At 38.9% G+C, this 25976-nt stretch overlaps 1 long non-coding RNA gene and 1 pseudogene across 1 annotated transcript; one reads left to right on the top strand and one right to left on the bottom strand.

The window, feature by feature from the left end:
• The first annotated feature begins 472 nt into the window (after positions 1-472).
• Positions 473-25913, top strand: LOC134732439 (uncharacterized). The gene is made up of 3 exons (XR_010115602.1): positions 473-579; positions 8906-9099; positions 24408-25913. It is a non-coding gene; the product is annotated as an uncharacterized lncRNA (long non-coding RNA).
• LOC129463333 (uncharacterized) lies at positions 20662-20751 on the bottom strand (annotated as a pseudogene).
• Positions 25914-25976: the final 63 nt, after the last annotated feature.

Genomic DNA, 25976 nt, shown 5'->3' with positions numbered 1-25976 from the left:
GGAGGTGGAGGTTGCGGTGAGCCGAGATGGCGCCATTACACACCAGCCTGGGCAACAAGAGTGAAACTCCATCTCAAAAAGAAAAAAAGAAAGAAATAGTTACCTTCAGTATTTCTGCCTCTTCCTCATTTACATTGACTTTCTTTTTCTCTCTCTCTCTTTAAACTCAAGTAGATCCTTCTTTAAGTTTTATTCCCAAGATATAATTTGATACAAAGTTCTTGTAAAATTTTCAAACATTTCATATTCAGTAAGCTCTTTATAACCCATTTTTATCTGATCTCACATTCTTTTAATCCAATAACCAAGCAATGTCTGATTAAAGGGTACTTTATTTCCCTATTCAAGTAGAACATGGTCTTCTGTTATTAGCTAATTATAATATAAATAAAATTCAAAATAAACAAGCAGATGTTTCCTGTATAATTTCATTCTTGTGGTTGCCTTCCTTTGCCACTAGATGGTACTTGTATGCCTGAGAGACCAAAACGCTGATTCCGTTTACCTTCCTGGAAACTGTAAAACTAACCAATCAGAGGATCAGATCATTGAGAAGAGGAAACTTGCCCAACCTAAAATGTAAGTGATCCCGGTTTTTAAATTGATCCTTAAAAATTAACCCAACATTATCTTTTCTCTTTAGATAAATATGACAGTAAAACATTTTAAGTTAAATTAGCTTTAATTTCTGCCCATTTTGTACCAACCCCCATACCCCATTGTTTTTTTACATTTCTTTATTTTTACTTTCCAATGATACTGCTTTTCTAACATCCTAACCTGGAAAATTGGATTACTTGTTCCTTATTGGAAGCCCTCCACCCTCCTAGCTACTTGTCTAAGCTAATGCTTTTCTTTCTACTTGGAAAAGCCACTACCTCCCTTCTGACCCCTCCCTCATAGTTTTTATATTCAGAAATCCCAGTCATTCTTCAAGGCACATTTCAACTAGTACCACTGTCATGAAGTTTTTCCTGTTACTATTACTTGAAAATGCCTTGTTTTGATTCCTTTTTCATTCTTCTAACAATTTTAGTAATTTGTTTGATAATACATGTATTATTCTAAAGAGCTATATGCATCTCCATAGCAATTAGGCTTCCTGAGTTGTGATTATTTATGAAATTTACTTAATCTCTGTACTATACAATGTTTGCCTCTTGAGTGCAGAGACTATCTTAGTAATCTATATATCCTGAAATATTTTGCACGTTATTATTTATTGAATTGGGTTTAATGGTAATATCCATAAGACTATTGCAAAAAACTCTAAGAATAACAAAATGATATGGTGCTTCTTAATGATAGTCTCATGTGTGAGTTGGATGAAATTCATTAGCAAAACCTATGGAATCAAATAATCTTTTTCCCATTTTCCCTTTTTTTCCCATGGCATGAGACTCCTGCCTTCTCCAAATATGTAGAAATAATGAATAGAGTATAAGTATTTTAAAATATAAAGCTGAGTTTAAAACAGAGACAGCAAAGGCTTCAGATACCAGAATTGAAGAAGAAATTCAAAGTCACAATAATAAGGTCCAGGAGCTGAGGTTTTAACCCCGTTTGGGACTAAAAGATGTGGTCCTAAAGCCACTTATGAGGATCTGGAACTAACATTCCTGCATAAACTAGAACCCTAAAGAGGTTTTCACTTTTTGAAGCCTTAGAAGTCTAGGGTGAGTAGGGGTGAGAGTAATTGTTCCTGTGAATATTGAAAGCCTCTGCCAATGGAAATCCAATTTTACCTTATCATTTGAAAAGAGAATCCTAAGCTTAAAAACAGAGAAACAGCCAGGCCCTACAGAAGCAAATATAAAAATCCTTGATGAGGACATATGCACAACTCAGGAAACAAAAAAATCCCACAGAATAAATGGCCTTCAGTAAAGGTGAGCTCTCAATAAAATTTGCATGCTACAAAAAGAAACGATCTACCAAAAGGCAGATGAGAAGACACAACAAATAGAAAAATCTGTGCCCAAACAACTTGAGTTAATAAAGCAATCTGACCACTAGGTGCAGTGACACACACCTGTAATCCCAACACTTTGGGGGTCCAAGGCAGGAGGATTGCTTGATGCCTAGATATGAGACCAGCCTGGGCAACATAGTGAGACCCTGTCTCTACCAAAAAAAAAAAAAAAAAAAAAAAAAAACCTGGAAGTGACTATCAAAGAAAAATCCATAAAATGATTAAAAACATAAAGGAAAATAAAAATCAAATGAAAGAAAAGTATAAGAAAAATTAAAAATATGTGAAAAAAGGAATTATTGATCTATTAATAATTTTGATACTTATTGAACATCTGCAGAGTTCTAGCACTGTTCTGGGTACTAAAGATAAAATAGTGAATAAGATACACAAATTTCCTACTGTCATAGAGCTTATTTCTATTAAAAATAAAAAGTTCATCAGATGGGTTAAATAGATGGACTAGATACAGTGAAAGAGATAATTATTAAATTGGAAAATAAATCAGAGGAAATTATACAGACCTTAAAAAATGGAGAGTATAAAAGTGAAGTTACATCCTTAAGAGTATAATAACAAGACCTAACACATATTTAATAGAAGTTCTAAAAAGAAAGAAAAGAAATAAAATGGAGGGGAGGCCTGATTCAAAGAGAAGCTAGCAGAGAATGTGTGAGATACAAAGATAGATATAAAGTGAGATACAAAGATAGATACAAACCAGAATGCAGTAAGTCCTTAACAGGATACATGTTTTAAAAGAAATCAATATCAGAACACTTCTAGTTAAAATTAAAGAGCACCAAAACAAGAAAAACAATTCCTAAGAGCAAAGCAAGAAAGAAAACATACCTATAGGCTGGGCATAGTACCTCATGCCTATAATCCAACAATTTGGAAGGCTGAGGCAGGAGTATTACTTGAGCCCAGGAGTTCAAGACCAGCCTGGGCAACAAGGTGTCTCCAAAATTAATAATTTAAAAAATTAGCTGGGCTTGGTGGCTCATGTCTGTCATCCCAGTTACTTGGGAGGCTGAACGGGAGGATCACTTGAGTCCCGGAAGTTCAAGGCTACAGTGAGCCATGATCATGCCACCGCACTCCAGCTTGAGTGACAGAGTAAGACCCTGTCTCAAACAACAACAATAGCCTACCTATGAGGAAACAAAAATAAAATTGACAATAGAAGTGCCACTAGTAAAAAAGAATGATTAAAATAAAATTTTTAAAGGGCTATTGGAAATTCTGTTCTCAACTAAACTGTCAAAATGAGGATGAGAAAAGTTGTCGGATAAAGACCACTAGAGTTTACCATTCACGGACATAGGCTGAAACAACTACTGGCAGATGTACTTCAATAAGAAGGAAATTGAATCCAAAAGGAAGAAGCAAGATGTAAGAAGAAATATTGAACTAGGAAACTGAATAAAATTTGGAGAAACTAAGTATTGATATATAAATAATGTATTATAACCAAGAAAATTAAGATGCTATAATATGAAAGAAGAGGAAGTCAGGTTGAACATACTCTGTTTCTAAATTCCATTTTTTGAGAGGAGACTACAGTTATTATTGATTTTGGAAATTGTAAAATGAAGTATGCATGTTAAAAATTTCAAGACACCTGTCATGTGTATTTGCTACTTTATTTAAGAATATTCAATTCAGGGACTAGAAAATGAAAGAAAGGAAGAATTAATTAAGAGATACATATATATGTTAGATATATAACGTAAGTAGAGTATGTGTGTACTGAGTGCATAAACAAGAAGATATGGAAGGACTGGGTAAGCATCAAATATTCATGAAACACCCAGGGCACCAAATATTCATGAACACCCATTTTGGCTGCATGTATCCTCTGCTCAAGACAGATAAAATCCATGGGTGCTCAACAGGTAACAGTGGTGAGTTACAATTATAGCCAGGAGGACCAGTCCCTGAGTCTTTCTTGCAGAGAAAATATAAATTGGCTCTAGGCACCCTCCATCTGCCAAGTCTTCTTTGTTTGTCTGCAATTCTGGTCCTTATAACCACAATGTTAGCAGGAAGAATTAATACAGAAAAATAGAAGAGAGGACATATAAACATTTCATAGAATAGGCTTCAGTTAATTCAATCATATACTAATTGCACCCTTTCCTAAGTACATTATTAACCTACTGCCCCTCTCCCCTTGCTTCTTGCTGTATCCTTTAAATTGATTCAATAAACTGTGATCTCAGCATCTTTGGTCTGTGAGCCTGTCTAGGCCAGCCCTTTGGTAAAGGACTTGGAGACACCATTACATCAAGGTAATCTCCCACTAACATACCACTGAAAGGTAGAGATATATAACTTGTAAATTAGTAAAAGAAAAAAAGGGGAAGAAAAAAATCACTCAAATGGAAGGCAAGAAAGGCCTAAAAAATTAAGAAATGGCATCTTAAAATCAAACTTGATTACCTTTTGTTTTATTTCAAAGATAGACAACTCATTTTTAATTCATCTACCTCATCACATAATTTCTTAGTGGTTGCATAAATATGTGGTTAAGAAGGATTCTAAAGCAAAGTCCCATTTCAATAAAAAAGAGTGCCTTCATCTGTTAGCAATATCTACCCAAAGGCACTGGAAATGAGCTGAAATAATATGAGGAGTACATACGTGTCTTTATTAATCCAGGTTTTCTAAGCTTAAAAAATCACCACCAATTCCCAAAGCTCTCAAAAAGTCAATTATATTTTCTTTTAGTTTTTGTAAATTTGACACTTTGATGCCTAATCTTTTTATATGTGTGAGAGAAGTTACTTCATATACTACTAATTCAAATAAGAATATTTGTAGTATCTGTAGCAGCATGAAACTCATAAGATAGTATGTTTAGTTACTACATAGGAAAGAAAGTCCATCAATATGCCTATAACTGGCAAGAAATTTCAGCCGTTATTCAACTGAATTCCACAAATGGTCATTGAGCTCTTACTGTGACATGCACAAGGAACTCTACTAAAGGATGCAAAATTTAAAAACATAGTCCCTGCCATCAAGAAATTTAATAGTGAAGGAGATATCCATTACATAGTCAACTGTAGAACAGTATAATGTCAGTAGATTCTACATCTAGCTGGGTATTAGGATCATCCAAGAGCTTTTGTTTGTGTATTTATTATTTTTGACTGTCAGAACCTGTCCAAGATCTGAAAAAAGAATCTCTAAGATATGAAATCTGTTAATGTATAGATTTAAAAGGGCTTCCACATGATTCTGATACTTAGCCAGATTTGTGAACAACCATGATAAATGTTATGCTATTAATACTTAGAAGAATGTGGCTTATGTTACTTTATTGCAATTGTTTTATGACCCTAGTTCTCAAGGAAAGGGAACATAATATGAGTACATTTCCTTAGGAGGATAAACTTACAAAGATAAACTTGCAAGATAGAATATTAACATGAGTTCAGCCCTGGAGTGCCAGAGAACACTATGAAATCATTTGATGACAAGAGGGAATAGAGGTACAAACTCACCCAACATGCTGGGGGAAGGGACAGGATAGGAAATATAAACATAACCTATGTCCAAATTGTGCCATGAGGCCGGGCCTGTTTTTTAACTTTCTCTATATCTGCACTTCAGCCTGAGGACCGACTTGGAAGAGTTCTTGTTAAATTGGAAACTTTAATTAAAAAAAAAAAGATCATATTTGTACACTTCTGGTTCCTAGATTGTCAAATATTTTCAAGTCACTCAACTATTATTTTTGGCATATTTTTGTGTCATTTTCTAAAAAGACAAGTCTATCTAGTCAGATAAGTTTTCTAAGTAGGATTGCTTGACTTTACCTATTTTTGTGTAGACCTTTTATTTTCTTGTGAAGATTTTTATTTTTCAAATAATTTTTTATTTTTATTTTTACTGTTGTTTCATGATGTTAAAATGGCTTGCATTCATTCTTTTACAAACTAAGGAAAAGAAGAAAAGTATGAATTAAAGTAAAGGAAACATTTTAACTCTAGCTGTTCTGATACACATTATGTAACATATGGCTTAGGATAGATTGATAGACCAAATAAACCAATTGACCCAAAAATGTGCAACAGGCCAAATACCGCTGATATTTACTTCTTACTCATATAGTAATTCAAAAGGATGCCCTAGGCATTGTCATTCAGTTGGGATATAGTGGGTTGAAAAGGCGCAAAGGAACGAAAGACCCCCTTCCTAACAGTCCAGACCCCGAAGTGACAGTTATCACTCAAGCCTACGTTTGTTTTATGAGAAACAGCTAAGTGGCTCTACCTAGCTGCCAGACAAGTGCCAGTGTTGGCTGTGTGGCCACTTTCCAGCTATAGTTCCATATTATGGAAGGAGGATTACAAATCTTCAGTGACAGCTAGCCATATGTATTCTCTTTCTTGCAAATGTAAGAGAATCTACTTTTGAAAGTGTCTAAGTCTGGCACCTCATAGGGGTTATTTATTGACAACACTATTTTTACTCCATTGTTATTGATCTTCTTAAAAATTTGTGGAAATTCAGCCAGGCGCGGTGGCTCATGCCTGTAATTCCAGCACTTTGGGAGGCCAAAGTGGGAGGATCATGAGGTCAGGAGATGGAGACCATCCTGGCCAACACGGTGAAACCCTGTCTCTACTAAAAATACAAAAATTAGCCAGATGTGGTGGTGGGTGCCTGTAATCCCAGCTACTTGGGAGGCTGAGGCAGGAGAATCACTTGAACCCGGAGCACAGAGGTTGCAGTGAGCTATTTATTTGTTTATTTTTGAGACAGAGTCTTGCTTTGTTGCCCAGGCTGGAGTGCAGTGGCATGATCTCTGCTCACTGCAACCTCTGCCTCCTGGGTTCAAGCAATTATTGGGCCTCAGCCTCCCAAGTAGCTGGGATTACAGGCACCTGCCACCATGCCAGGCTAATTTCTATATTTGTAGTAGAGACAAGTTTTTACTAAATTGGCCAGGCTGGTCTCAAACAACCGACCTCAAGTGATCCACCTGCCTCGGCCTCCCAAAGTGTTGGAATTACAGGTGTGAGCCACCACACCCAGCCCTGTTATTTGTCTTTTAGATGAGGGACTTGATAACATCTAATTTGCCTAAAATTTGCCAAGATATGATTTTGGACACTCTTGACAAAGCTGTGAGTTACTATATTTATGTCACATTTGTGTTTTATTAGAGAAAGTTATATCTTGGTGGGAAATACCAATACATTCAATTTTCTGGAAACTTGCTGAAGTGTAGGGACACGGAATTGCCATACCTCTCCTAAGGTATCCTCTGATACCATTTATCCTGGAGTGTACATTTAGGTTAGTAGAAAGAAGAGGAAAGCCATGTAATTTCTATAGGCATCAAAATGTTCTTTGAATTACACTCAAGTCTTTTCTAAGTCTCAACTGACACTATGCAAATATTAGTTTCCAGTATGGATTGAATTTTATTAGAACCTAATATAAGGAAACATCTTTGTTCTATACAATTTTTTTTTAAAAAAACAGGCATTTTCCACACTAAAATGAACACAGACGAAGAATTAAATTTGAACCTAATTTTATTTCAAGTAAATTATAGACACTTGGTTGCATCTTTTCTGTTCAATTTATAGCACACATTAGACATTTAAGAAATTAGAATTTTTATACCCTGTTACTGGAAAGGAGTCCTGATCCAGACCCCAATAGAGGGTTCTTGGATCTCGTGCAAAAAAGAATTCAAGGTGAGTCCATAGAGCAAAGTGAAAGCAAGTTTATTAAGAAGGTAAAGGAATAAAGCAGCCCCGAGGGCTGCAGGTTGCCCATTTTCATGGTTATTTCTTGATTATATGCTAAACAAGGAGTGGACTATTTATACCTCCCCTTTTTGGACCATGTATGGTAACTTCCTGACATTGCCATGGCATTTATAAACTGTCATGGTGCTGTTGCGAGTGTGGCAGTGAGGACCCCCAGAGGTCACTCTCATCACCATCTTGGTTTTAGTGGGTTTTAGCCGGCTTCTTTATGCAACCTGTTTTATCAGCAAGGTCTTTATGACCTGTATCATATATCTGACCTCCTGTTTCATTCTATGACTAAGAATGCTTTAATGAATGCAACCTAGTAGGTCTCAGCCTTATTTTACCAAGCCCCTATTCAAGATGGAGTTTGCTCTGGTTCAAACATCTCTGACCCCTGCACTTCTAAATTGAAAAAAAAAGTATCACTGAAGTGAGTTTCTTTTTTAGAACCATGAAGATTTTTTTTTTTCTGAAATGTAACATTTTTCTTTTTTTTTTTTTTTTTATTTGAGACGGAGTCTTGCTCTGTCTCCCAGGCTGGAGTGCAGTGGCGCGATCTTGGCTCACTGCAAGCTCTGCCTCCCGGGTTCCCGCCATTCTCCTGCCTCAGCCTCTCCGAGTAGCTGGGACTACAGGCGCCCGCCACCACGCCCGGCTAATTTTTTTTTTGTATTTTTAGTAGAGACAGGGTTTCACCGTGGTCTCGATCTCCTGACCTCGTGATCCGCCCACCTCGGCCACCCAAAGTGCTGGGATTACAAGCGTGAGCCACCGTGCCCTGCCTGAAATGTAACATTTTTCTATATGAAGAACTGACATTTTAATTCCATACCCTACTCACTCATCACTCTGCTCAAATTATCATTCCAATTCCTCAACTCAGTGGTTTGTTGTGGTTGTGGGGTTTTTTTTTTTCTATTTATAGTAGTTGAAAACTAACATTGATGTTATAAAAATAACATTAAGATGCACACTCAAAGCCCATAAGAACATCTTTCTGGGTTGAGGATATTTCTGGCTGGATTTTCAGACAACAAAAGTCTGTTGACTTTTGAAATATCCTTTGTTTGACATTGGATTGTTCTCTTTTGCCTGCTTGATCAGAACAGGTGAATTTAATTTTCTCTTTTCTTTGTTCAATTATCAACTGCAGGCACCTCTTTAAGAGGACCCAGTAGGAGAGAACTGCCCTTGAAATGCTAAAATGGGGAAAACAGCTTGAGAATGTCATGAGGCAAGACAGACTGACGTGAAAGATATTTTCATCTCCGTGCACTTGGTGCCAACTCAAGGCCAAGTTAGGAAAACAGTCCACGATGTACTGTAAAGTAATACTGAATGGAACAGGTGAGTTAAGAATGGAGTAAGAATGGAAAAGTGAGTCAGACATAAAGTCACAACACCCTGAATTTGTCCTCAAGATAATTATCAGTGGCATTAATTGGCAAATTTCTGTTACTATTTAATAGTAAACTAATTAATGCTACAAATATTAGCATTTTGTGGAGAGAACATTACAGTGTTCTCAGTGTAAAACTAGATGGGGAAGTGGAATTTAGTTTCAAACTCCAACCTATCTCTTAAATCACTTAGTTCTATTTCAAGCTGAAGGAGAGAAAAATGATTGTGCATGAAACCTATGAGAATTTAGGGTGCTTATCAGGAAAAGGGGAGTGTTCTTCTAGTAAGGGCTTTATTTAAATTCACTAAGAGAGAGTGTATTTTCTGCTTCTATGGCAATTTTTCTGTATGACTACTTTCTAACTAAAAGGAAATCTTTCTGTCCAAAATAGGTGAGTGCTTTAAATGAGAGCGCCTATATCATAGTCTTTGATTGTTTATCCTGTTTTTACATAGCTTTGGAACCATCTCAGGTTCTTAATTCTTAGCTTTTCCTTTACATAACTATAAAAATGGAGATGATAAAATGCTGAAAAGTTTTAAATGTTTGTATGTGTTTTTTTGCTTTGTTTTGGGATTCCCGAGTGGACATTTTTATCGCTATGAAATATTACTACACTGGGAACTTGAAAATACAGGGGCAGATTCAGGAGGCAATGCCATAAAAATGAAGACAATTCTGATGAAACGAAACTTTAAAAGTATGAACTTTTAAACACTTTAAAGATATATATCTTAGAATTAAGTTTAAAAAAAATTTTTTGAATGTTGATGAGGGTACAGGGCAATAGAGGTTCTTATATACTGCCAGAGTGGTGCGTATTGGTAACATCTTTCTCGAAAGTAATTTATCAACATGTGTCCAGAACTTTAAAAATGTTTTTAAGCCAGGTGTGGTGGCTCATGCCTGAATTCTAGCACTTCAGGAGGTTAAGGCAGGTGGATCACTTGAGACCAGGATTCAAGACCAGCCTGGCCAACATGGTGAAACCCCGTCTCTACTAAAAATACAAAAATTGGCAGGGGGCAGTGGCTCATGCCTGTAATCCCAGCACTTTGGGAGGCCAAGGCTGGCGGATCACCTGAGGTTGAGAGTTCGAGGCCAGCCTGACCAACGTGGAGAAACTCCGTCTCTACTAAAAATACAAAATTAGCCGGGCATGGTGGCGCATGCCTCTAATCCCAGCTACTCGGGAGGCTGAGGCACCAGAATTGCTTGAGCCCAGGAGGCGGAGGTTGCAGTGAGCTGAGATCATGCCCCTCACTCCAGCCTGGGTGACAGAGGGAGACTGTCTTAAAAAAAAAAAAAGTGTTTTTATTAATTTGCTTAGGCTGCCATAACAAAATACTGTAGACTCAGTGGCTTAAACAGCAGAAATTTATTTCTCACAGTTCTGGAGGCTGGTGTCCAAGATAAGGTGCCAGCTGATTTGATTTCTGGTGAGGGCTCTCTCTCTGGCTTATAGAGGGCTGCCTTCTTGCTGTGTTCTCACAGAGCAGGGCTGCAAGGAGAGAGAGAAATATCTTTCCTTCTAAGACTATAGTCCTTCCTATTGGTTAGGGTCCTATCCTTGTGACCTTATTTCCTAATGACCTGTCTCCAGATATAGCCACATTGGAGATTAGTCACTGACATAGGAATTTGGGTGGGGAACATAATTCAGTAATGTTCTTACCCTTAGATCAAGTAATTCAACTTCTAGCAATCTATCCTGTGTGCATAGTGTAAGGTATGGGTGGGGAGGAAGGGGAGAGAACTGAAATGTAGCCCTAGATATGAGCTTATTTATATTCATCACATTCTTTATTTACAATTTAAAATTGAAAAACAACTCAATGTTCAAAAGATATTTTGTTTGACCACAACACACAAGTCTGTGTTTGTACCCTAACACACTCAAAAAATAGTTGAGTGTGTTGTGGCACAACATAGACAGAAAATTAGACAGCCAAAACTCTTAATTTTTTTAATCATGGGAAAATGATTATGTTCTATTTTAAAATGTAGGATAATGGCCGGGTGCGGTAGCTTATGCCTGTAATCCCAGCACTTTGGGAGGCTGAGGCAGGCGGATCACCTGAGGTCAGGAGTTTGAGACCATCCTGACCAACATGATGAAACCCCATCTCTACTAAAAATACAAAAATTAACTGGGTGTGGCGGTGCATGTCTGTAATCCCAGCTACTCAGGAGGCTGAGGCACGAGAATGGCTTGAACCCAGGAGGTGGAGGTTGCAGTGAGCTGAAATTGAGCACTCCAGCCTGGGCAACAGAGTGAGACTCCATCTCAAAAAAAAAAAAAAAAAAAAAGAAAGAAAGAAAAAATGTAGAATAAAAAGTTATTTATGTACTGTGATATCTACAACGTAAAATATATGTATAGATGCATAGAGAAAAGCCTTAGGAAGTATATAACAAAAGATTAACAGTGATTATGTCTGGGTAGCAGGATTATATAAATTTTTATCACATTTTTTGCAATAAGCATACAGTGTATTGATAACATAAAAACTATTTTTTCAAAGTGAACAAATATGTAAATGTGGGGTAAAGTCAAAATAGGAAAGCTAAATGTGTATGATTATCTAGGAAATCCACCAAGTATCTTAATGATGAGATGAAATGAAGAATTTTCTAATAAAATCTCAGGTAACTAAATTCAGGCTTTATTTATTTGTTTGTTTATTTATTTATTTTAGCTCTATTGTTCTTTGTAATCCCCAAAGTGTTTCCTTCCTTATTCTGCCCATGTTTACAGGTTGGAGATAGAAAAATAAGGAGGATGCTTCTGTTTACAGTATGTAAATTGAATTTATTCTTTTAGATAGGGCTGCTGAATGGAACACACAAAAAGCCATTTTTTTTTGTATGTAACTTTTTTTTATGCCTTGCCTTATTTCCAACATAGGGGTCCTCAAATTTTCTCTACAACAGAGTTGAATTTCAGGCTTCAGTGGAAGTAACGATGAAACCTGATCTTCTGCTGTTAAAGAATCTCCTACTGCTGCTCTCTATCCTTAAGCTTGATGAGATCCCTTTTGAAAATAAATGTTCGGGATGGGTGCGGTGGTTCCTGCCTGTAATCCCAGCACTTTGGGAGGCCGAGGCAGGCAGATCACCTGAGGTCAGGAGTTTGAGACCAGCCTGGCCAACATGGTGAAACCCTATCTCTACTAAAAATACAAAAATTAGCCCGGCGTATTGGAGCATGCCTGTAGTCCCAGTTACTGAGGAGGCTGAGGTGGGAGAATTGCTTCAACTCAGGAGGTAAAGGTGGCAGTGAGCTGAGATAGCGCCACTACACTCCAGCCCAGTTGACAGAGCGAGACTCTGTCTCAAAAAAAAAAGAAAAGAAAGGAAAGGAGAGGAGAGGGGAGGGGAGGGAGAGGAGAGGGGAGGGGAGGGGAAGGGAGGGGAGGCGAGGGGAGGGGAGGGGTTCATTATTACAAACAATTCTGCCTGACACTGAAACATGACTTTTGTTATTGTGGATTGGTTTGTCTTTCTTTTCTTTTTTCAGACAGAGTCTCGCTCTGTCGCCCAGGCTAGAGTGCAATGGTGTGATCTCGGCTCACTCCAACCTCCGTCTCCCGGGTTCAAGTGATTCTCCTGCCTCAGCTGGGATTACAGGCATGAGTAGCTGGGATTACAGGCATGCACCACCACACCTGGCTAATTTTTTTCTTATTTTTAGTAGAGATGGGGTTTCACCATGTTGGCCAGGCTAGTCTCGAACTCCTGACCCCATGATCCACCTGCCTCAGCCTCCCAAAGTGCTGGGATTAGAGGCGTGAGCTACCGCAATTGGCCTCAGGTTTACTTTATTTTTTTTTTATTTTTATTTGAAATAAAGTCTCACTCTGTCACCCAGGCTGGAATGCAGTGGCATAATCTCAGCTCACTGCAACCTCTGCCTCACAAGTTCAAGTGATTCTCCTGCCTCAGCCTCCCAAGTAGCTGGGATTACAGGCATGTGCCATCAAGTCCGGCTAATTTTTGTATTTTTAGTAGAGATGGGGTTTCACCATGTTGGCCAGGCTGGTCTCAAACGCCTCACCTCATCTGCCCACCTCGGCCTCCCAAAGTGCTGGAATTACAGGTGTGAGCCACCATGCCTGGCCCAGGTTTACTTTAGAATGTCCTTGGACAACAGCATAACCGCCTAATGAATTCTTCCTACTCATTGCACTGACAAAACCAATTCACTGAGACCATGGCATTGCAATAAAAAAAGAGTTTAATTGACACGAGGCTGGTCACACCACATGGGAGACTAATTTATTACTCCAATCAATTTCCTGAAAATGCGAGCTTGGGCAACATGGCAAAACCTGTCTCTGCAAAAAAATACAAAAATTAGCCAGGTGTGGTGGCGTGCACCTGGAGTCCCAGCTACTTGGGAGGCTAAGCCTGGGAAGTCAAGGCTGTGGTGAGCCTGGATCACACCACTGCACTCCAGCCTGAGCAACAGAGTGAGACTCTGTCTCTAAATAAACTATAAACTAAATGTCTCTCAAAGTTAGCCTGGCCTAAGCCCAGAAATAATTAAGGGCAGTTTGGAGATTAAAGGCAAGATGCGGGTTGGTTAGTTCTCTCACTGTCATAATTTTCTCACTTTTATAATTTTTGTGAAGGCGATTTCAAGAAGTGGAGTCTATTCAGTTAGTTGGGAGATTTAGAATTTTATTTTTGGTTTATACTTTCCAAAAAGCCCAGCTCTGAGAAGTAAAAGTCTAGGCTTTCAAATATATATATATGTGTGTGTGTGTGTGTGTGTGTGTGTGTGTGTGTGTATTCAGACAGGGCCTTGCTGTGTCACCCAGGCTAGAGTGCAGTGGCATGATCCCAGCTCACTGCAGCCTCAAACTCCTAGGCTCCAGAGATCCTACTGTTACAGTAGGTAATTAGTCTGATATGAGCAGAGCAGGAGGGGCTCCTCCCCACATCAGGAATGTCAGGTGACCATCAGGTGATGGTCAGTCAGTGGTTGTACTGTCTCTTTAAAAGAATAATTAGTCACAGCTGGCGGCAGGGAAAGGCAGTCTCCCAATAGATAGAAGCGCCAGAAACTGGTGATCAGCATCTTCCTGATAAGATCTCAGGAGCTGAGCAACTGGGCTCAAGCATGTGCACTAAGAGGCAAAATAGCAGAGTTTAACTGGTGTATGACCTTTCTCTGGAAATGCTTGACTGGTAAGGGAAGAACACCTCAAGTGAGCATGTGTACAACTTCAGTAAACACACTTCAAGTGCAGCCCCTCCAAGTGCTAGCAGGCCACTGTGCATGCAGACAGCCCACCCCAAAGGAAGAATCAGGGGAGAAGTAACGCAACCCTGGAAGCATGCCAGTGTATAAGATCCCAAGTCAAAGGCCAAACTGCACACTTGAATCTCTCAGGTTGCCTGCTTGGCCTTCTTCCAGTGTATTTTACTTTCTTTCATTCTTGCTCTAAAACTTTTTAATAAACTTTCATTCCTGCTCTAAAACTTGCCTCAGTCTCTCACTCTGCCTTATGCCCCTCCATCAAATTCTTTTTTCTGAGGAAGCAAGAATTGGGGTTGCTGCAGACCTGTATGGGTTCGCCACTGCCAACACTCCCACCTCAGCCCTCTGAATAAGTGGGACAACAGGTGTGCATCATCATGCTCAGCTAATTTGTGTGTGTGTGTGTGTGTGTGTGTGTGTGTGTGTGTGTGTGTGATGAGTTCTCACTGTTGCCCAGACTGGTCTCAAACTCCCAGACTCAAGTGATCCTCCCTCATTGGCCTCTGAAAGTGCTGGGATTACAGGCATGAGCCACCATACCCAGCCCCTCAAAAATATGTTTTTATTTGTGTTGTTCAACAGCTTATTTTGGAGTACAAATGCCACCAATTTGACTATTCCATCTCTATGTTAAGTATACTGGGTAGTTCGAATTTCATGATATAATTTACAGAAGATGGGAACAACCTGAGTAAATCACTCAAAATTTATCTGTGTGTTCAAGACCACACTCATTTATTCAACCTATACTTGTTGAGCACTGTGTGCTAGACATTGTCCTAAACACTGATGGGTATACTTCAAAAGATAGAAATACTGTTGATTTTCACAGCATGTAATAAGTTCCCTGAAACATTTTGAAAGAAAAATGGTGACCCAGATATATGTTGTACTAGAATAATTCATTGGTGGTTGAACACCAGGTAATGTACTCTGGGGATCTAGGCAAAGAATATGAGCATATCACCACCTGAATAAAACCATGAGTTAGTTACAAAAGCAGAATCCCAATCGATTTCCAGATTGGCATCAAGGTAAACCAAACAGTGTTACAAATCCAACTCAGGCAAACAAGAGATTAATGAGCTAATAAAAAAATCAAGCAAGTCACAGACTAAGAGGAAACCAATGCATAAAAAAGTTCAAAATAGGGCTGGGCACAGTGGCTCATACCTGTAATCCCAGCACTTTCGGAGGCCATGGCGGGCAGATCACAAGGTCAGGAGTTCGAGACCAGCCTGGCCAACATGGTGAAACCCCATCTCTACTAAAAATACAAAAATTAGCGAGGCGTGGTGGCAGGCACCTGTAATTCTAGCTACCCGGGAGGCTAGGAGAATCACTTGAACCTGGCAGAAGTATCTCTTGAACCCCGGAGGTGGAGGTTGCAGTGAGTGGAGATCACGCCACTGCACTCCAGCCTGGGCGACAAAACGCGACTCCGTCTGAAAAAAAAAAGAAAAAAAAGTTCAAAATAGAAGGGAGGTGAAACTGGCATAATTCTCTGAGTGTGGATTTAAGTATTCCTCAGTCTTGAGGAATACTTAAATATAATGTTTGACATTGTGTCAGTGGCCTCAAGTCTAATCATGCTAGTGTGATAATCTTTTTTGGCTTCTGCATTTTCTTTCTTTCTTTTTTATTATTATTATTTTTTGAGACAGAGTCTCCCTCTGTTGCCCAGGCTGGAGTGCCGTGGCATAATCTCGGCTCATTGCAACCTCTGCCTTTCGGCTTCAAGTGATTCTCTTGCCTCAGCCTCCCGAGTAGCTGGAACTACAGGTCTGCTCCACCATGCCTGGCTAATTTTTGTATTTTTAGTAGAGATGGGGTTTCACTATGTTGGCCAGGCTGGTCTCAAACTCCTGGGCTCAAGTGATCTGCACCCCTCAGCCTCCCAGTGTGTTGGGATCATAGGCATGAGCCACTGTGCCTGGCCGCTTTTGCATTTTTAAGACAGTTATAAGCAACACTATTTTAGAACAAATTAAGTAATACTTATATGCAGTCTGAATAACAACGAAGTTCTAAATCACATTCGTTTCTGTTTATTTTCTCTTGGCTTTCTTCTATTTGCATGGCCTCAAGTATCACCTCAATACTCAAATCCGTAACCCGTAAGAGCAGCCCAAACAAATGTCTTGGCACATCTTCCAAATTCTAGTGATGCATCGCCAAATACTTGCTGGCCATTTTCCCCGATTGTTTTGACATCTCAAACTCATGATGTCCCAGACATCACCTTCCTGGAAATGTATCTATCCTACTGTGATCATATGCACCCCCTTCATGGTGCATGTGATCACCATGGCACCACCCCCATCCCTTTTCTTCTAAACTCCTTCCTCTTCCAAGTCACCCAAATTCAGAGCCTCAAAGCTGTCTTTGATTTTTGTGTCTGAATCACCATCCTTCTAGCTTATAATTCCCATCCAGGCTCAGATTCATATTAAATCGAGGTAATCAGTGAGGTAGTCTTTACATATGTTTGATTTTTATTTGTATATGCTATAGAGAGGCATATCTCTGGGTCATATTCGTGACCTCTTTTTAATGCCTCTTTTTATTTTTTTGGCCACTTTAAGAAGATGTAAAAGAGATGTATGTGGTTGCAGCAAGTTGTTTTATTTGTATTCATGAGTGCTGCCAGTCTGCTGAAAAATGCTTGTCGATGATAGACTGTTCTTAGTTATCCATTCCCTAGTTTTCTCTGTGAAAGAGAAATTAGTCACTTTTCACTCCAGCCTGGGCAACAGAGCAGGACCCTGTCTTAAAAATAAAATTGATTACTTTTATGAAACAGTATATAAAAAGAGGATAACATTCTGTCAAGTGTAATAGTGACAGAAAAATAAAACTGTGCTTTCCTTTTTTTTCCAAAAAAAAAAAAAAAAAGTGTTGTCTCCTCAGTGATGTAGACTGAATATTTGTCTTCTGTCAAAATTCATATGTTAAAATCTATCACCAAAATGTGATGTGATTACGAGTTGGGGTCGTTGGAAGATGATTTGGTCAAGAGGCTGGAGCCCTTATAAAAGAAACGCCAGGCTGGGGGCAGCTCACACCTATTTGGGAGGCCAAGGCGGGTAGATCGCTTGAGCCCAAGAGCTCGGACACCAGCCTGGCCAACATGGCAAAACCCCATCCCTACTAAAATGACAAAAATTAGGCAGGTGTGATGGCGTGTTTGTAGTCCCAGCTGCTTGGGAGGCTGAGGCAGGAGGATCACTTAAACCCAGGAGGCAGAGCTTGTGGTGAGCCGAGATCATGCCAGCACACTCCAGCCCGGGCGACAGAGTGAGACTGTCTCAAAAAAAAAAAAAAAAAAAAAAAACTCCAGAGAGATCCCTTCCTCTTCTGTTCTTCCACCGTATGAGGACACAGTGAAAAGACAGCTGCCTGTGAAACAGCAAGCTGGCCCTGATCAGACACTGAAATCTGCCAGTATCTTGAGGGTGGACTCCCCAGCCCCCAGAACTGTAAAAAATACATGCTAACCGTTTATAAGCCACTCAGTTTATGATACTGTGTTGTAGCAGCATGAACTAAGACAGTACTTAATTATGCTTTTTCATATTCTGGAAACGACTAACATTTTAAGACAGTGATTCTCTTTCAGGGTATCTGTAACATCCAAATAATACAAATATAATAATACTGAAGGAAACCAGAATATGCCACCCCAAAATATGCTGCTTTGACATAAAAATTATTTTCAGGCTGACGGCATTACAAAGCAGCAAACAGAAGAAAAGCTATCTCTATCCAACCCCTTTTCTCCCTGAATTTTTCTTTACTGGAGACAACCCTAGACTCTTATTAGCCCAGACATGGCACCAGAGGAATCTGCAAACAAACTTTACTGCACTAGTTTCCTCCCATATATTTTACCTTCCTACAGTTTCTAAGCCATTGCTTTGAATTACTTTTCATTGAGATTTCTCTGCATGATGTGTGCTATATTCATCAATAACTTAATTTTTCTCTTGTTAATCTATCTTTCATTATAGAAGTCCCAGCTAAGAACTAGGAGGAGTTTAGGAAAAAATTAATTATTTTTCCTCCTGACAATGCCAAGATAGAATGTTAATATGCAACATGTTCATCATTGCTATTTTCAAATCAATCAATATTTAAAATTTTCTTTGTTTCAATTATCAAAACATTAAGTGTTGATAGTTATAATCCACATAGACAAAAGTTCTTTGAGATACTCGGTAAGTCCTACAAGTACAAAGTGGTACAGAAACCAACAAGCCCAAGTGTATTAATATCATTATATTACATTAGTATTATACTATAGTATTATATTACTAGACTTTGAAATGGGCATAAAAGGGTACAGGTGTCGTATCATGCACACCTTTCTGGGTTATCTCTCGTCATTATCTATGAGGTATTTTATGACTCTGTAAATTTAGAGAGCTAAGAATAATACACACGATTTCTGACCATAGAAATGCAGATGAATTGTGTGCTGGCAGAAAGCAACTGATTATTGCCCTATGGATACTGACAACTTTCACCAGTTTTGCAGCTATTTTTAAATGTATTTCAGCATTCCTGATTGCCTATGTATCATTAGCATTTTAGATTTTCCTTTGAACCACATGTCTCTTGATAAACTAGGAGTTCTTCATTGATAAGAGTTACGTGTTCTTTATTCCCTTATCATCTAATTGATGCTATAATCATTGGGGGGAGTTAAATAAGGTCAATCTAACTGGTAAGTATTTGAGTATGCGAATGTTAATACTTGCCTTATTTTTTTATAGGGTTTCCTTTATTTTAGTAATTTACTTTCCTGCAGTATTTGTCTTTAATTCTATATAAATTTCTTACAGATTATACAATTAATTAGCTGAAGTGAAACAACAAAAGTTAGATAAAGCAAAGCAAGAAGATTGTATCCAAAAAAGAGCAAGGGAAAAAAAATTTATAAGGGGAGCAGGCAGATGGGGAGAGGGCCTTCAGTGTTTCAAGCCTAAAGCATACCACAACTGAAACTGTTAAATTTAATTTTTATTCCCTCTACAGAAAACACTAGAGCAACTTTGAGCCAAAAATACATGCTGACTTTATACAGTGTAAAGAGTTTTAAAAATTATGTGTAATACTAGACAAAATTATTTAAAGTCATTACATTTTTCTTCAAGGAATTTCATATCTTGTGATTCCTTCCCTGCTCATCAAGGTTATCTTAGTTTCTCTAAAGATTGAGTCAAGATTTATCTTCAAGATAGCACTTTTCAAAGGAATTGATGCATAATCCACAGTTGTCCTGTCTGCCCACAGTTCTTTTATTTTGGTTCATTTTATCTCCACTTGAATATGGACATACTGATGCCACTTTCAAAAATTCTCTACATTTTTTAAAGCAAACGGCTCTCAATTTCTGACATCGTCCCTAAACCCAAATGAGTTCAAATAATATTTGTTCCTAAGTTATCACACTGAAGAATAGCATGGGATATATCACTACCTTCAAATCCACACATTATGTCCTCAAGATAAAAGCCTTAACCAAAAAAAAAAAAAAAAAAAGTCCATCTCGATGTATTATGCCAACATGAAACTGGAATAGTAAATCAACATAGCTGAAAATTTCCCCATGTCCTATGCTTTTTATTTTTTATTTTTGTTATTTATTTGTTTTTTGAGACAGATTCTCACTGTGTCACCCAGGCTGGAGTGCAGTGGCATGATCATGGCTCACTGCAGCCTCAACCTCCCGGGCTCAGGCCATCCTTCCACCTCAGCCTACTGAGTAGCTGGGACTACAGGCACATGCCAGCATGCCTGGCTAATTTTTGTATTTTTTATAGAGGAGATTTCATCATGTTGCCCAGGCTGGTTTTATGCTTTTAAATGATCAGCTCTACAGACTTGGAGCCAATCTTTATGGTTATCAATACCCCCATAACTTTAACCTGTCTTGGATATCAGACTATTCCTTTTTTATTTTTTCCTTGCTCTGTCGCCCAGGCTGGAGAGCAGTGGTGTGATCACAGCTCACTGCAGCCTTGACCTCCTAAGCTGAGTTGATCCTCCCACCTCAGCCTTCTGAGTAGCTGGGATCACAGGTGTGTGCCACCATGGCTGGCTAATTTTTGCTTTTTTTGTAGAGACGAGGGTCTCACTATGTTACTCAGGCTGGTCTTGAACTCTTAGTCTCAAGCAATCCTCCCATTTGGCCTCCTGAAGTGCTGGGATTACAGGCGCCAGCCAGCACACCTGGCCTAATACTCCTTCTTATGTGTATCAAAAATCATACTAAACAATTAGTTCTGGATTGCAAAGGAGGATTTGTTGTTTTGCATCTGTCTGTACATTTTTGTTAATATTTGTCCTCTTTTGGGAGTTTTAATTCCTTTATTCCTCAAACGGGTACAACCCATAACAGACCTCCTTTATTAGTTATTTCCTTCCCCGACATTTCTCTTTCTTTTTTCCTTTTCTTGTGTTATTCATCAATTCCACCCCCAAAATCCAATGAATTGAGTTAGGCAGGGTGTGTATTTGTGTGTGCATAGAAGGAGATTGTGGCAAAGGTCATATATGATACTCCTTTTTTTTTTTTCTTTTGAGAAGAGTCTTGCTTTGTTGCCCAGGCCAGAGTGCAGTGGCATGATCTTGGCTCACTGGAACCTCAGCCTCCCAGGTTCAAGTGATTCTCTTGCCTCAGCCTCCAGAGTAGCTGGGATTACAGGTATGCACCACCACGCCTGGCTAATTTTTGTATTTTTAGTAGAGATGGGGTTTTGCCATGTTGGCCAGGCTGGTCTCAAACTCCTGACCTCAGGTAATCCACCCTTCTTGGCCTCCCAAAGTGCTGGGATTACAGGTGTGAGCCACCACACCCGGCCATGATATTACTATTAGGCATACAAAATGAGTATGGAGTATACTCTTGTAGTGGATAAAAGGTATACGGACATAGAATACAGAATTCCTGCTCCCAGAGTTTATTATTACCTGGAAGAGGAGAAAAGACATTTATAGAAATAATGTGTTGCAAGGAGGAAATTCTATAAAAGTGATACTGATAGAATGACATAGGCCTTCTGAAGAAGAAGAGAATCCTTCCTGCTTGGGAGGTGAGAATAAATTCAGGGTGAACTATTGCATTACAAATTTGTCATCTTGAGATTCTAATTAAGTTTAAAAAAAAAAAAAAACACAACTAGCCCAGGCATGGTGGCTCACACCTGTAATCTCAGCATTTTGGGAAGCTGAGGCAGGAGGATCCCTTGAGCCCAGGAGTTCTGGCTGCAGTGAGCTATGATTGTGCCACTGCACTCCAGCCTGGGCAACAGAGCAACAGGCTGTTAAAACATCCTCTCTGTCACACACACACACACACACACACTACATAGAATGGAAGTTTTATTCACTGGAGAGATCTTATACCTTACCAAAGGTTTTCAGTTGGGAGAATATTTTTTCAATAAACATAATAAAGTGGTATTAATAAGAAATGCACAATATATGGAGATATATATATATATATTTAAGTTTTGTCAAGTTTTAATAAAATGGTTAAGAGTATCTGGTGTGGAAATAAACTCCTGAGTTTTAATTCTAATTCTATCACCTTCTGGCAATGTGACCGAGGGTAGATAACTATTCAATATCTGCAAAACGCAGATTATTATAGATGTTGTTTTTCAGTTGTGAGCACTAGATGTGATAACAGTGCATTCAAAGCAGACTTGAAGCCTGGACTCGAAGGTGGTGGCTCACTCCTGTAATCCCAGCACTTTGGGAGGCTGAGGCGGGCTGATCGCTTGAACTTGGGAGTTCGAGACCAGCCTGGTTAACATGGCGAAACCACATCACTACAAAAATACAAAGATTAGCTGAGCGTAGTGGCACACACCTGTGGTTCCAGCTATTCAGGAAGCTGAGGTGGGAGGATTGCTTGTGCTTGGGAGGATTGCTTGAGCCTGGGAGACAGAGGTTGCAGTGAGCCAAGATCACACCACTGCAGTCCAGCCTGAGCAACAGAGCGAGTCTAAAAAATAACAATAATACAGTTAAATCAAAAAATAAAGCAAAACTCAAAACAGACTCAAAGAAAAATGTTATTTTAGAGTCAATAAGAGTAGTAGCAGCAGGAATACAAAGACTTGAATAAAAAGCTAGAAGTTGCCAGATTCTTTTGGTCTTCTAACTTATTAGAAAATACATTTGATTGGATAAACATTGGAATAAACAAATACATTTTTACTAACTAGATACCTGTTAACTTTCTGCTCAAAATTCATGACAAGCCAATAAAATTCTCCAATGGAAAACAAACAAAAAGCAAACATAAAAGGGCTAACCAAACTCATTTTAAAAACATACATTCAAATTTAGATGATAATCCCTAAGAGCCAAACCAGTTTAATTCGAATTGCATAACAATTTCAATAAACATGATGTTTCATGTATATAAAATAAAATACATATTAATTGCCATTAGATGCCATTACTAGCTTACCCCATTATGTATTAAGTTCATATGACAAATGTAAAACTTTTAGAGAAATCCACCCTTTGACTTTCATCTTGGTTCTGTAAACAACAATACTGCTTATATAAACAGTTGTTTTGAATAAACATTATAAATACACAACTTTCCCTGCTGACATTTTTTCTAGAATTTTTGGCATAGTAAGTCATTATTTTATATCACAGCACAATAAAATAGTTTCTAAATAAGGCCTGAGGTTAATTTTCCCACCTTTGCATAGAAATTACATTGTATACTTGGTCATGCCGTTCTCTGCTGTGGAAGGTGAACTATACTGTAAAACTCACAGGGTCTAGTTTAGTGAAAACCAGACAGGCTTCCTGGCCCACCTGTGCTGACTGTATAAATGCATGTCCTAAGCTGAGAGCACAGATTACTCAATGGTTCATTCAGGAATAAGAACTCAGCAGCCACACTAGAGCAATATTTTGACATAGCCTAGAAAAGCGCTGCCCTCTGTGGGTAGTTATAGAAGCGTTTGTTAGGATGTGTTGGAGCCAGGTACTATGAACTCCCAAAGCTGATAGCCAGCTGAACCGATTGCCTAGTGTGTTTGGTTGGAAGAGACCAGCCACCTGGCCACATTTGCTCGTTAGCATCTACAGTGAAATGCGTGCCACTAAGGCCCACATTCAACCCGTGGTTGCAAGTGAAAAGAACCAATGCTCTTGGGTGAAACGTCTTTGTGTTCTCCAGGATGCTGGTGATGGCCCCTGGCTTGACTGGAAATTCATGATCCCCGGATAATTCAGAACATCTAAGCCACATAAAACTACCAACTACATTGCTTGCAGGTATCATAAATGACCAGGCAGACTATCCTACCTGTGCTAGGTGCTCTGCAAAAAATGTAGCCTTCACAGCAGTGTTCGCGAGCCAGCCCACATTCATAGATTCATAGAAGTCTAAGTCCTGGCAAACGTAGCTGCTCTGTTTCTGAGTCAAGTACCTCTGTTCAGAATATCATAGCTTCAAACTATGGTACACCATTCCCTCTGTACTGTCCACACTGTTCATAAATAAGAGAATTTAAGGTTTGCCAGCAGTATCTTGATTCATTTCAATTCATTTTATTCATTTATTTAACAAATATTTATTAAGTGCCTACTATGTGCAAAGCACTGTACTAGGTGCTAAAGGTAGAGCAATGAACAAAACACACATACACAACACACACACACACACACACACACAGAGTTTCAGTGGAGGAGGGAAAAAAAATAAACAAGATAAAAAGTAAAGCATATGAAATGTTACCCCATGTGAAGGAGAAAAATAATTAAGTTGGCAAGAGAGATGCTGTGGTTTCAATGTCCTCCCAAATTCATGTGTTGAAACTTAATCCCCATTGTGGTAGTAGTGAGAAGTAGGGTCTTTTGGGAAGTGGTTAACTCATGAATGGATTAGCACCTTAGAAAAGGGCTGGAGGGAACTAGCTGAGACCCTTTTGCTCTCCCTCTCTTCACCAGGTGAGGGCACAGCATTCATGTCCTGTTGCCCTTCCCCCCCTGTCATGTGAGGATGTTATTGCAAGAAGATGCTTTTACTGGAACAGACCCTCAAAGAAGCTGCCAGTGCTTTGATCTTGGACTTGCTCGTCTCCAGAACTGTGAGAAAAAAAAAAAAAATCTATTATTTATAAATTACCCAGTCTGTGTTATTTTGCTCTTGCAGTACAAACCAGGCAGACCAACCTACCTGTGCCCAGGTGGTCCACAAAAAATGTAGCCTTCACAGCAGTGTTTGCAGAGCCAGCCCACATTCATGGATTCATAGAAGTCTAAGTCCTGGCAAACTGAGAGAAGAGCTATGGCATTGGGAGAGTGGGAATCTAAATTTCAGATGAGATAGCTAAGGATACCTCAATTAAAATGTGACATTGTAGGCAAAGATTTCATGGCTAAGACTTCAGAAGCATAGACAACAAAAACAAAAATAGACAAATGGGACTCTACTAAGCTAAAAAGTTTCTGTACAGCAAATAAAACAATCAACAGAGTGAAAAGATAACCTGTTGAATGGGAGAAAATGTTTGCAAACTATTCTTCCTACAAGGGACTAATATCCAGACTATACAAGGAACTGAAACAACTCAACAGTAAAAAAGGCAAGTAATCCCATTAAAAATTGGGCAAAGGACATCAACAGACATTTCTCAAAAGAAGACATACAAATGGTCAACAGGCAAATTTTTTTAAAAAGTGCAACATTACTAATCACCAGGGAAATGCAAATCAAACCCACAATGACATATCATCTTTCCCCACTTAGAATGGCTATTATTTTTTTAAATTATTTTTTTGAGATGGAGTTTCGCTCTTGTTGCCCAGGCTGGAGTGCAATGGCACAATCTCAGCTCACTGCAACCTCTGCCTCCTGGGTTCAGGTGATTCTCCTGCCTCAGCCTCCCAAGTAGCTGGGATTACCAGCATGCCCCACCACACCCAGCTAATTTTTGTATTTTGGGGGTTTTGGAGACGGGGTTTCTCCATGTTGGTCAGGCTGGTCTCAAACTCCCAACCTCTGGTGATCCATCTGCCTCAGCCTCCCAAAGTGCTGGGATTACAGGTGTGAGCCACTGCACCTGGCCATAGAATGGCTATTATTAAAAAGACAAAAAAAAAAAGCAGATATTGGTGAGGGTGCAGAGAAGAGCAAACTCTTATACACTATTAGTGAAAATGTAAATTAGTACAGCCACTATGGAAAACAGTATGGAGGTTTCTCAAAAAAATAAAAACCTGAACAACCATAGGACCCGGCAATCCCACTGCTGGACATTTATCCTAAGGAAAAGAAATCAGTATATCAGAGAGATAGCTGCATTCATGTTTATTGTAGCAGTATTCACAAAAGCAAAGATATGGAATCAACTCAGTGATCATCATCAGGTGAATGGATAAATAAAATGTAATATATATACACAATGTAATACTTTTCAATCATAAAAAAATAAAATCATGTCATTTGCCTCCAACATGGCTGGAACTGGAGGTCATTATGTTAAATGAAATAGGTCAGACACAGAAAGACAAATT

Source organism: Symphalangus syndactylus, chromosome 14 (assembly GCF_028878055.3).
Source record: "Symphalangus syndactylus isolate Jambi chromosome 14, NHGRI_mSymSyn1-v2.1_pri, whole genome shotgun sequence".
In the NCBI taxonomy this organism is placed as follows: Eukaryota; Metazoa; Chordata; class Mammalia; order Primates; family Hylobatidae; genus Symphalangus; species Symphalangus syndactylus.
The sequence above is the reverse complement of the archived record's forward strand: the minus strand, read 5'-3'. Positions and strand labels throughout refer to the sequence as shown.